Here is a 12,329-nt window from a genome sequence, read left to right as displayed (position 1 = left end):
GACTTCATCAATGTTGTGCTTGAATCCTTTAAAGAGTATATCAAAATCAATTATGTTGTACCATGTTCTAGGGGCTTGTCTTAAACCATAGAAAGTCTTTTCTTAACAATTTTTTTTTTTGTTGATTTTCTTCCATATATTTTTTAAATTCTCTTAACCCTTGAGTTTATATTGTGGAAGCTAATCTACATAAAAATGTTACTTCAAGATTTGATTTAAAATATTGATTTCCTGCCCATTCGTTAAATTAACTAGTGATTTTTCTACTATTACTAATATTGTTCCAACCATATCTGACCTTCGTATGGGAGCAAAGGTTTATCCATAATCTAATATATGGTATTGTGCAAAGCCTTTCACTACCAATCTAGCTTTATTTTTCATTTTTTCAATTTTCATTAAACTTGGTCTTCTAGACCCATTTGAATCTAATGTTTGTTACTCTTTCTGGTAGATCTACAAGACTCTACATGTCATTATTCTCTATTGTTGTAATTTTTTCATTCATATATTCAACCCCCCTTTTTTTGCTTCTTCAAAATATGTTGGTTTGGAATACAACAAGGAAAAATGTACATGTTCATTTTTAATTGTTCATAATTTTCTCTCAAATTTCTTGTTTTCTATAAAATGGTGGGCTCAAATACACCACATTAGGATGGAATGTGTGCCTAATGTCCTTCTTGATTTTTCCCTTTAGGTAGACTGTGTATTTGTGGTAGTACTTGTCTTAGTTGTTCCACTTTTGTTTCCTAATGTTGTTCAAATGCATGTGGAGAAACCTGATTGCTATTTACTATATTATCTTGATCATTCCATGTTTGATCTTCCAAGAATTTAACATGTGCTGAATTAATTCTTTCTTGTTGATAAGATTGTACAATTTTTCTCCACTATAAACAATAAATATGGATTTTTCACTTATGTCATCCAATTCCCTTCTCATTTATTTTTCGACATGTGAATAAGCTACACAACCAATGATTTTTGAATGTAATTATACACTTATCTTCATACAACTCGAATATTATAATGGAAATCTATCGTTGATGGTTTTGGTTAGAAATGTATTCAAAATATAAACTAAGCTTGCTACCTCTTCTACCAAATAATCATTTGGAAAATTCTTTGGGGTTCAACATGTTTTTTTCTATTAGCATGATGATCTTATTTTTCCTTTTGCTACTCCATTTTGTTGGTAAGTGTAATTTGTTGTAAATTCCCTTTTCATACCTTGATCCCTACAATATGCTGCAAATTATTTCAAATCATACTCCTTCTAGTATCTAATTCTAATACTTTAATTTGCTTGCCACTTTGATTTTTTCAATGGGTTTGAATTGCTTGAATTTTTCAAATGTATTAGATTTTATTTTTATGAATAAGACCCAGGTAATTTTATTGAAATCACGAATAAATTTTATACTGTAAAATTTTCCTCCTATTGATTATGTTTGTATTAGACCACAAAGGTTTCTTTGTTCTATCTGAAATGAAATTTTAGCTCTATAGATAACAACATTTGAAAAATCATTCCTTTGGTGTTTGGCAATGATACAAATTTCACATGGATTATGATGGAAATCTATGATAGTTAGACCTAGAACCATAGATTTTTCTTTTCAAAATATCAAAACTATTAAAAGATAAATGGCTATATCGAAGATTCCATAACCATGTTTCATCATAACTTGTTACAAACTAAGCATATGAAAATGATTGCTTGACATTTCTCGTGACTAATGGAAACATCTTGCTTTTAGTCATTGGGATCCTTTCTATGAACCTTTCATTCGGTAGCTTGTCAAGAATTGTGTGAGTAGGAACTTTAACCTTGAATTTAAAACCATTTCACTCATTTGTCCTAGAACTAATATATTGTTCTGGAGACTTTGTACACAATAGACATCATGGATGTATTTCTTTCCATTACGCTTATTTATAACTATAACAATACCTTTTCCTAAGGAATTAACAAGATGATCACCACCCAAATTAATCTAAGATTTAATGATTTCTTCAAAACTTGAATAAAGATCATTGTTATGTTTCATATGGTTGCTACAACCATTGTCGAGTAACGTGATATATTCATTACTATTTTCTTGTTGTGTTGAACAAGAATAAAAAAATAGAAGTTGGTGTCCCTTCTTCAGTTTTGGGAACATGTTCAAATATGAATATTTCTTCCTACATTCACTTTCAAAATGGCCATATTTCTTGTAGTAATACCATAGTATATTTGAATGTTCCATCATTCCTCTTCCTCTATTATTTCCACCACTTTCTTTATTATTATGAGTTTGATCTTGTGCTTGCTCAGGTTCACTTTATTCCCTATTTTTGGTGCTAAACTATTATCTTCCTCTTCTTCCTTTGCTTTTATTACCTCTACTTCTCCGTCTACTAGTTGTGGCTTGAGGTTGAATGTAATTTTATAATGAATCATTTCTACCTCTAATTCTTGAGTCATGATTCAACATTGATCCTATCAATTCTTGAATTGAAAACTTTATCAGTTCTTTCCTTTCTTTTATGGCTCTCACAAACATTTCAAATGAAGTTGAGTGACTTTTGAGAATTTTCTCAGCCAGCACTGATCTATTTATCTAGTACCTCTCATTATCAAAGCTTCAAACTTCTTCCTCACTCTCTAAAGATTCTCATTTTTGACCTCATTGGTGCCTTGGTATGATATTTCCAAAATTTCCCAAGCTTGATGAACACTAGTTTCTATTGAATTATTTGGAAATATGGAGTATTCAACTCCATTGTGTAGATTCCATAGTGCTCTTTAATCGTTTCTTTTTCGCTTTACTATATCATTTCTTTGAGAAATTGACATTGTTGCTAAGTCTACACCTTTTGGTTCTTCATATTTTGGTGACTATTGCTTCCGAGCAGTCCAAATTCTTCAAAAATCACTTCATCTTAATTTATTAATATGTATTATTTATACCATTCAGTATGGGACCCTATTTGTTCTTATTATTGGTGGATGTTGTGACTAGCTTGTATAACAACTTTTGGTTATTATGGGTTGGGGGCTTCTCCCCAATTTTCAACTCACCAAAACCCTTAGGAAGGTATTCAAAACTTGGCATCAGTAGATCTTTCTTTTAATGGTGGGCCTTAGAACCACAAAGAAACATTGACATGATTAGTGTTTATCCCTATAAGACTTCAAATGGGCTCTATAGTGGCAGATCCACTTAAAAACAAAACAGAAAATTTTAACATGAGTAGATGTGGCGGTGGTTCCTCACAGAAACCTATACTTATAATAGGGACAAAAAGCCACAAAGAAACCATGGCTTTGCTTCGGCATATAAAGCCCATCTCTTAGTAGTAGATCATGTACAAAGAAAAAGGATGGATTTCCTTTATGGGTTTGGCCTCTAGGGTGATTTGTTTTCTTTTTTTTTTTTCCTTTTAAGGAAACTACAGTGTCCCTTGATGACAACATTGAGCTATGCCTCACTATTGATGTCACGATTATGCTGTAGATTTTTCTTGGGTCTCTTGACACAATGTGGGTTGTTAGAGGAATATTAACTTTGGGATTCTTCCCTATGAAACTCAACAAGGGTAGCTTATAACAACCCTCACAAGGTTGTCCTTTGCCAAACTTGGTTGTTGCTCCTCTCTTAACAATGCTTTGTCAACTATTGCAGCAATAATGGTGGCCCATGGAGAAATGATAAATGGCAGTTTGAATTGTGTAGTTGGGAAACCTATGGATTGCATTAAGACAAACATAAAAGCTCCAATACCAAAAAATAATAATTCAAACCAACCTCCCCTTTTTAAGCTCCCTCCACCTTGATGCATTGAGCTATAGTTCTCGTACTATGTCGTAATTTAAGATACTATGTCGTAATTTAAGAGGAAGAGTGAAAAAAAATACACTGAAACATAAAATTACCTAGATTGAAAACCCAATTAAACTTCATAAATGTTAGATACCACATTCAGACGCCACATCAAAATCGTTTTAAATATGTAAAACTTTTTCCTAGATTCAATCCAACACCTTCTTTGATACAATCTAATTAATTATTGCAAAAGTACACTACACTACCAAAACTAAAATCTAAACACACTTCCTAACACCTTAAAAATATAATAAGCAATCATATTGAACCACTTTAACCTTTTTTTATATCTGAGGTTTCTTTAAATTTAAAAAAATTAAGCATCTTATAAGATTTAGATTATACAAATTTTACAATTCAAAATTATGACATGAACGAATAACAACAAATTTTGCACACAATTCACTCAAAAATAAAAGCGCTGAAGATTTATACTAAGGCTTTAATTTCTCTTTAATGATGTTATGATTTGACTCGGCCTCTTCTTAATTCTGTCATACGCTGCGATCTCGGCCGTGTACGTTCAGTTAATTATGTTGTTCGAAAAAATTTGTAATGCTCAAGCCTCTAGGGTATTGATACTTCACAATAATGGATTTCAAATCAAATTAACTCTATTGATCTAACCCAGATTCTCTATTTATCTAGCCAAATCCTGGAATTTGAAATTTGTTCGGCCTGAGAAGACAAATTACGGTGTTTACTTGTTTTTCATGTCTTTTCGTTAAATAGGTCATTGCTTAGTTAAAAAGAGAATTGGTTTATCCAGAATCAGTCGGTTGAACTACATATTTGTATTAAAGTATTAATTTTTTTCGACTATTTATATTAATCTATTTATAATTATATTAAATTATTACATTCTTAATGAGGGTAATATACATCTAAAAGCCCAAAAAAATGTTTTGTGGAACGTTAAATTCCAAACATGTTTATAACCGAATTCATAATTCATTTAATTGAGATGTAGATACCTAACCACGGTGATTTAATTGATATGCGTATAGTAATAAATTCGGGTTTTGAATTATTATCTTTCTATTTGAAAAAGAAGACTGTCTAAATAGCGAAGTGATCCTATGTAATATCATCGGATGTAATGTCATTATGTTATAATTTTACGGGACATGAATTAAAGCGTACGTGAGTACCGGAGATACGCATATGGTAACCGATACACATCAACTCTATTTATTCGTTTGCATCGTCAACTGAACACGGGTTGGATCAAATATAAAATAAAAGTAAAAATCACAGAGGCTGAAATTGGTGATGACTTACTTTCATATTGGTTGTGTCTTCCTATACACAGACGGACCGCACGGAGGATATTTACTGTTGCTTCCACTTTGGATCAAGATGCTGTTCTGTGAGAAAGGATTGATGAGCCTCTAGAGCGACAACATGGCAGCGTAATTCCCTTGCCCATGGGGGAAGGGGCAGATTCAAGGGAGTTCATGAAGTAGTTGAGGAGACAATGGGTAGAGGGGAGCAAAAACAAGAAAGAGTCGAGCGATATGATAAAAATTCGAATTAAAAATATTCAATTCGGAAAAAATTCGAAAATAGATATTTTAAAGAGTAGTATGTTTGTTAATTTTGTTTTTTATTTATTTTAAATTTTAAATAAGTTTTATCAACTAATATTTTTAATAATATAACAATCTAAGTAAAAGTCATTTAAAAAAATTTCCCTCCAAAATTTTTCTTTTTCAGATCTTAAATATAATATCTTTTTTAACTTAGAAATTTATCTATGTAATAGATGCACGTTTATAAAACAAATTTATCTATAATTTCTCAATATAATATATAATCTTTCCATAAATAAAAAAACTATCACCAATAAAAGAATCAAACACTTTCAGAGATTCTTTCTTTCCCTTGTAACTAAGTTGGAAAGACCGAAAAACATAATTTTTCTAATTTTATTTTTACTTTCTATATTTTTGGCATCCGGTTATCTTTCTTTTTATATATGTCATTTTTTCTTTTCTTCGTTGCTAAGTTCCCTTGACTAAAAAACCATAATTTTTCTAATTTCAATTTTACACTTTTACTTTCTATATTTTTGATATCTAAATTCCCTTGACTAAAAAACCATAATTTTTCTAATTTCACTTTTACTTTCTATATTTTTGATATCTAGTTATCATTCTTTCTTTATATATATACCCTCCTTTCTCTATTTCAGTGCATCAAGAACGTTTCTTATATCTGTTTTTCAAGAACATTTCTTAGTGAGGGAAAAGAGAGAACTTAGATACAGGTCAGCACTAGTTAGGCTTACTTTCTGGCCAGAAGAAAGGAAGGAGAGGCGCTCCCATCTACCTGTTCCAGTAAATTAACCTGCTAAATTAACACGTACGAATCGGATCGAATTTAGGTGAATTGTTCGGCAATCGAACCGAATTAGCGAATTTCCGTATCTTTTTTCCCCATACGGACGAATTTGGTAACTATGGAGTAAAGTGGCGATGTACAGTAGAAGGGAGATTAATATCAGTATGAGTGATGTTTTTATAGATTTGAATGAAAATAAAATTAATGTAATCAATTTCAAGAATCCTGAGACTTCTAGTTTCTTTTCATTACCAATAACTATAAAGTAATGGCTGAATCCTGAGACTTCTAGTTTCTTTTCATTACCAATAACTATAAAGTAATGGCTTTTGTTATTCACTGCAGCGAAAACTTGGATGTCAACTATAAAAGTGTCTATGCTGTGTGTGAGGAGCGCAACGGACGATTTGAGATTGTAATATGCATTTTCAAGCCAAGGTCTTAAATTGCAGGATTAGCTTGAGCTTAAAACCCTCTTCCATCTCCAGGGCAGGCTGGCTTTTACCAGAATGCTACCACAGCTGCAACAGTGAAATGATTTGCTAGGGACAAATATGCACAGGAGTTGACGTTAATATAAAACTACTGCGCTTCTCGAGCGCAAACTACTAGAGACGATCATAAGACACACACTGTAGTTGAAGGGACAGTACATGAGACCGATACACATCTGAAAAGCTGCGATGACATTTCAGAAATTAGGAATATCCACATCGCTCCATTAACGATAGGTACAAGCAACTAAAAGATATTACGACAGTGAGAAAGGGAGGAGTTCATTGACGAAATCATATCGAAAATTATGAAAATAGATCCGGACTTTAATGTGTAGACAAATGCAAGGGAGCACATCACAAAATAGCCATTTGTTTGTCTTAAATAAAAGTTATATTAACTGGTCCGAAATCTCAAATTATTAGTTGCTGCAGCAGAAGCCTCTCCGTGCATGCAACAGTGTACATCAAAAACTTGGCTGAAGAATCCAAAACATACACGGCTTAAGAGATCTCATAAACATTATATCAACAGAAAAATCGATCGAGTATCAGCCGAACAATATTTAAAATTGTTTTGATTATGACGAGGATCTGCTGATTGACATAAATGAACTGCCTGGATTGCTTACACGGACAAAGCAATGCAAGCGAGCAGCAAAATACCCATAGAAGTCGATTCTTCTCCCCACACTGTACTCTTGAATGTTGTCATGTTGTTGCATTTGATTATGCTTTCCACCTTCTTCTTGAATTTGGGCTCCTCCTTCTCGTATATTGATCTCCTGGAAACCATCTCCGCACTGTGTTTATTGATCAGAACTGACACTAACAAGCACAACCAGAAAGAAAAAATGAGAATGGATAATCATCCTAATTCATATATATATATATAGTATGATGAATACAGAGATACATGGGAAGGATCACAGCCGGTCCTACATTTGGGTTTTGGCAGGGCATGATGCATGAACTTATGACATGTCCAAACATTGCCATCAAATCTAAATGATTGCAATGCTGAATAGGATTCGTTGTAATGCCATGATTTGTGTTCGGGCGCAAGCCATGTGCCTGTTTCAGAGGAGCATGTGAACAGGTAGCCTCTTCACGTCTTACTAACACGTCAATCAACTTTGGGCTGCAGTGTCATCGCAGAGTTATGAGACCCTGGCTTTCCAGAAACTGTGCAAATTTGTTTGGAGCCTCAAAAGTGAATATTGTTCAATGAATCCAAAGCAGCCATTAATCATAGGACACGTCGTCCTCTTAAAAATTAATGAAGTACATAGAACCCCATTATCCTTCATCTTGAGAAGGCACATGCCCACGATACACCCTGGCAAATGTTTATACAGGCCGTCAGCCCATATTATAAAGATTATACTTGCGTGTATTTATATTTAAAGACGAATTATTTCTCATTATTGTAAATGTCAATGCATACTATCTTATTCACTCTATGCATGCTAGAATATGGGGAACATAAAAAAGTTCACATTTTTAATCCTTTTAAACATTAAAAGAATCTAGTGAAATTATTTAATGCTATACGTAACTCAGCCTTTTTGACTATTATTAGCAAAATACTCTTTAATGCCACATTTTCCCAAGTGTGCATTGAGATCTATATTCTTGAATCGTTGTCTTCAAAATGTAATGGTTAGCATGGGCATCAATTACATATAAACACTTCAAAATCATCCTTGAGTGCAAATGCGGCTGTAATGCGAAATAGATCAAAATATATATTGTAATTAAGAACTAATTTGTACTTCAACAGTGTAAATTACAAGAAAAACATTGTAATGAAATCCTAAAATATAAAGAAACGATATATAAAAAATAATATCCACTAAAAATAAATTACTTGAAAAAATATGAGATAATATTATTATAATAAAAAATAACACTATTTATATAATCATTCGAAACACAATCGCGATTGGCTCAACATAAAATAACATGTTAAACTTGATGTAAAAAGAATGTTTTCAACCGTAAGTTGAAAATATTTAACTAAATTGAAATGCAATAAAGGTACATTTAAGTTCACAAGCTTGTGATGTTGATTCATTAATGATAATTAAAAGTTTAAAATATTAAAAGAAATGAAGGTTGAGAAATAATATTTCTAGCAGAAAAATAATAATAAAATGTTGTGTTGATATATGTTGATAGATATTTTTGGTTAACCTTACATTGATAATTGAAAAAAATGAAATGACTTTTAAAAAATTATTAGTGTAACATCTCTCTTTTGTATACTAAATTATTATCAACTTAAGCTAAGTTAAAGCTAAGTGTGATATCCTCCCTTTTGTGTTAAATGTTCGTAAATCTAAGCTGAGGAAAACTAGGTTTGATACCCTTCTTTTGTGTATTAAATTATTATAAACCTAAGCTAAGTTAAAGCTAGGTGTGATATCCTCCCTTGTGTGTTAAATGTTTGTAAACCTAAGTTGAGGAAAGCTAAGTGATATGTAATAGGAAAAACAAATGTGTTATTAAATAAATTAATAAAATAAATTACTTGGAGGGTGGAGCACCAAGAGAGAGGAGATGCATGCCAAATCCCATGAGGAATGGGATAGAGCTGAATCTTTCATGATAAAGCTTCTGGATGTGATTCTAAATAAGCTTGGATGCATTGCAAATCTATCAAATGGATGGGAGATAAAGATCCATCGGACGTAAAGATTTGCGGGAGATAAAGGCAAACTTTTATGTGGAAAAGCGTCATGCGAGATAAAGATGACCTTTTTTGGAAAAGACCTAGGCAAATGGAAAAATCCATAAAGCGGGACACCGCTAATGGTAACTAAATCATGAAAGAGGGTATTAAATACCTTGTGCATCGATCAATTGAGGACAATTGATCCTTGGCAAGGTCTTTGGCTTGGGGGGTATTAGATTCATGGTTGGGTGGTGGTTCTCGTCCCTCCAAGTGAGGTTTTAGTTGGTGTCAGATACGTGGGATGTATGTATGATGATTCTTACTCTATCACTTTGTTATAGTTCCAGTTTGCCTATGAGAAGATTTATGTTTCCTTGCAATGAATGAATGAATTGAATGAAATGGTTATGAGTAGATTACGGGCATTTTCGTTCATTCTGATCCAAGTCACTTGCATGAAATATGTTCTATCTTAATCCTTACTTTGAAATTGTTAAATCGTTCATCTCACGGTTATCTTTACTATGGAGAAAATGATTTTTCATTATGCATGTTGCATTCTAGTGTGAAGTTAGCAGTAGAAGTGTATAGAGTGGTTGAGAGTAGTTGTGCCCATGAGCTATATTATTCATGATAGAGATTGCATGCACCAATTATACATGAATAGATTACATGTGTTAATGATTTTTATGATAATGTATTATACCTGTGACTCCTTTTATATCCAAGAGCAAAGTTCGTAGGGGAAGCATAATATGTGGTTTTACATACTAATGGTGTTTAAGAGCAGATCATATATGAATATGTGATATAGCTATGAAATCTACATCTTACATTTGAATAACAAATATAATCTACCTATAATGCTATGTGATAAATTAAATGCTTATGCATGCGGAACAATTGTGGAATTAATGCATAATGCTCCTCATTGTATGGCCAATTTTTCAAATTATCTGTGTTTGCATGTCTAAGATTGCCTCCTTTTATGCTAGTCCAACTAGTTATGCATGTGAATGAAGGGTTGGTTAGTAACCTATTGTTTATATGTAGAGGACTATGATCATGATACACAACCATACTAATTACAGTAAGCTTGAATTAATGTCCATTAATCCTTCTGGGGATTAACCCAAGGGTTTCATAGGATGCATGCCATGATTAGTTTTAACAGTTGATCATATACAATAGACATGTTAATGAATCTAAGGTTCCATATAATAGAACCAATAAAAAAATTAAGGAGAAAATTGTACTATGGCCTAATAGTAATATGACTGAGGTAATTTTAGAAGACAAGATCCGCAAGGATGGGTAAAGCTTTAACTATGAATGAACCCGAAATTTTAAATTTATGGCTCCTAGAGGTTAATTCCTAGATAGGTTCAGGAGGTTCATTACAAATGGTATTGGAGCGTCAAGTTCAAACCTTGCGGCCTTTGGGCTAATACGCCTCCATAGGGTATGGAAAAAAAAATTAAGCACTAAGTCGGCCTCCCTCCCACAAAGTCTACAAAAGGGTCCAGGTATAAGCGTTAAATCTAGATTATTTCAGATTTAAGAATAAATATTAAAAATCTTCTGGCACACATGCTCAGATGAGATATTTATGTTGACATTGGAAACAATAACATACATATATATATATATATATATATATATATATATATATATATATATATATATATATATATATATATATATATATATATATACTGAACTACTAAAGGATGACACTTTAGGGAAGAATGAAACCCTTAAATGCCTCTCCAAACGAACATGTTTGTTGTACAAATCACTCATCTCCCTTAAAGTGCGTCTCCGTTAACAAATTGCATACGAGGTTGTACATTCCAGAGTTATGGAAAGCATCAAGACTAATAGAGTGACTTAAATATAATACATTTATAAAGACATATCTATCAATCCATCTATAGATTAATTGAGATAGGTAGTTTCGAAATGTGTCACAGTGTCGAATATATAATTTGGATGCCGTTACTGTACAATTAATAACCAATTCTAAAATGTGCTGAGAAGGAAGGTTTCTTTTGTAAAGGTGCTGATATGATTTCGATGGGAAGTCTCCATGGGTGGAGAACTCGTGTTGTTACGAAGCCATATGATGGCAAGGCCACAGAAATTTCCAGGGGTAATCGATGGCTTCGAGATCACAATAAAGTAGGCTCAGGGAGAGTTGTAAATCGAGGCAGGGGAATTGTTGAGAATGCAACAAGATGATGGAGCTTAGTGGAAAGGAGTCACCTTCACTAAGTGGATCCGCAGGCAAATTATGGCGCAAAGTCTATTTTTAGACTATGTCTATTTTTAGACATATGGATCATGGTCTATGAGTTGCAGGATGTTGTTTATGGATGATTGGTCATGTTGGGAAAAATAGATAGACTTCTATTTCTAGTTCACAGTGGAGTGATCAAAGTCTATTTTGAGACTGCCAGGCTAAAAATAGAAAAGTCAAATATTATTGTCTCATAATAATATTTAGACTATAAACATTATCTTATCCTCTTGGAGCACTTCAGTTTGAGCTACAGATGTGGCACATGCAGTTGTCAGAAGGAAATACACTTTTCTTATGAGTCAGTTGAGCTGTTGCATGCAGGACTTCAGTTAGAACTCAAGCAGTTGAGTTTGGTGGAGTTGATTGTGGAGTTGCTGGAGTTATGTTCAGTTTGACTTGGTTAAACTAGTTGTAATTAGTCTAACTGCAAATAGACTAGTGATGAGTTTTGTGAATTAATTATTAACTCTTAAAGCAACTAAAGGATACATCAGTTAACTCAGTTGCATGTCAGTGCATGTACAGTTCAGTGGAGACAGGTGTTAGAGGTTGAGATTGCTATCAGTTGTGACTATAGTTGTGCATGAGATCTTGCACAATCAATGGGATTGAGTTATGCCAATGAAGACTGCGTAGTG

The sequence above is a fragment of the Pinus tabuliformis genome, chromosome 8 (genome assembly GCF_031772625.1).
Source record: "Pinus tabuliformis cultivar Carrire ecotype Pingquan chromosome 8, CPIR1, whole genome shotgun sequence".
Lineage (NCBI taxonomy): Eukaryota > Viridiplantae > Streptophyta > Pinopsida > Pinales > Pinaceae > Pinus > Pinus tabuliformis.
Note: the sequence above shows the minus strand (reverse complement) of the source record.